The sequence below is a fragment of the Chaetura pelagica genome, unplaced genomic scaffold (genome assembly GCF_000747805.2).
Source record: "Chaetura pelagica isolate M959 unplaced genomic scaffold, ChaPel_1.0 scaffold471, whole genome shotgun sequence".
NCBI lineage: Eukaryota > Metazoa > Chordata > Aves > Apodiformes > Apodidae > Chaetura > Chaetura pelagica.
In genome coordinates this window covers 3,273,037-3,274,720 of record NW_009952430.1, presented here as the reverse complement: position 1 = coordinate 3,274,720, position 1,684 = coordinate 3,273,037, and the positions used below count along the sequence as shown (strand labels likewise).

At 47.9% G+C, this 1,684-nt stretch overlaps 1 protein-coding gene across 1 annotated transcript in view; it reads right to left on the bottom strand.

Moving 5' to 3' along the window:
- MAP2K4 (mitogen-activated protein kinase kinase 4) overlaps window positions 1-1,684 on the bottom strand; it is a 101,448-nt gene that overhangs the window by 97,325 nt on the left and 2,439 nt on the right. The window lies entirely within an intron of this gene.

Here is a 1,684-nt window from a genome sequence, read left to right as displayed (position 1 = left end):
CATTCCTGCACCTCCCTTGTGCCAGTGCTCGCCTAACCCCACCTCAAGCAAACACTGCGCATGCAAACTGCAGAAAACTTGCCACTTTTTGGTGGGCTTGCTATGCAACAGCTCAGCTTGCTGTGGTGACATCAGGGAGGTTGTGACAGTGGGACATGTACCTGGGGCAAGGCCACAGTGCACCTCCAAGAGCAGATGGATCTGTCCCAGCAGGCTACAGACACATCCAGAGCCTTCCCATGCCACCCACAGACTCCCTCAGCCTTGTATAGGTGGTTGCCCACTGGCAGAGTGACCCCAGCAGAGGGCTGTTGTCCTGGGACAGGGTGCCTTGCTGGCTCCACACTGCCACAGTCACCTGCTCCTCCAGATCCCATCCAGGATCCTACACACAGCTCCTCCCAAGACACCTTAAAAAACAACCAAAACAAACACACAACAATAGCATTAGAATTCACCACTATCACTTGCATATCAAATTGGCCCTGCAGTCCTGTATTCATATCTAAATGGCCACTTAAAACCAACTACAACAGAAACAACTGCCCTTCTTCCACCTGCAGAAAGGATGCAGATACTACACCACGAGCTTACAGGGCATCACAGGTTCTCAAGGGTGCACAACCAACTCTCAGCTCTGAAGACAGACAGGATTCAGAGGAACAATTAATATCTATTAGAAACATGGGTCAGGTGGAAGTACAAGGGGCAACATGGAGAGGTGTAACTGCACTGCAGCAGGGCCACTTCTTGTTTTATCACAACCACTTCAGCATACCTCAGTCAAGTTTTTAATCCATGCACTTAATTTACAAGTTAGGGGATTTTAGTTTTTGAAAGGTGTTGTAAGCATGAATAATAACAACTTTCCAAGGCCCAAAAGTACCCACTCCATCTAGGGAGCACAAGAGCTTCTCACGGGGGAAGCTGAAAAAAAAATTAATAAAAAATGCAGAATTTTATTCCAAGTACACCAAACTCTTTATTTGCACCCGTTCTCTGCCTGAACAGGTGCCCCTCAGTCACAGTGCAGTCTGTACTAGCAAGACAGAACACAGACTATAGCAAACAACTCTAACAAACACTATTTGTTAAGTGTGCCCGCAGCCCTGTCTTACAGAATGCAACCTTTCCATCTTCTACTAAAAAAAGAGTTTCCAGAACAGGGAAAACAGCTTCTTTAGTATTAACATCCCTGTACTAAATAAAAGAAAAAGGGGCAAAGAGAGAAAAAAACCAGCTCTCTGTCATCTCACCCTAATCAAGCCGAAAATGTTGCTCAAGCAGAGAGTATTTTTCAGTGGCCTAACTTTAAAAAAAACAAAACTCCAAAGGTATTTGCCATGGCTTTTCCCAAAAATAAAATATCCACCGTTTTTGCAAGAGTGCTAGACCATCAACAAGTGCAGGCAGGAACCCTAGCAACACGACCCTACTACAACTGTAAATTTCCATCAGAACAAACCAAAACTGAACCAGCCGTTCACCGCCACATTGTTTTTACTTAAACATCTGCTTTGAGACAAGCACACAGGAGGGACAGGGCACAGCGCGCACTGGGGACGGCCAGCGCGACCGGACTGCCCGAACCTTGGGCAGAACCTTCCCGTGGCGGACCGGTTCGGCAGCACCTGCTCGGTCACTCCACCGGCCCCGCGGGTGTCCGGCGAGGGGACTGGCCGCT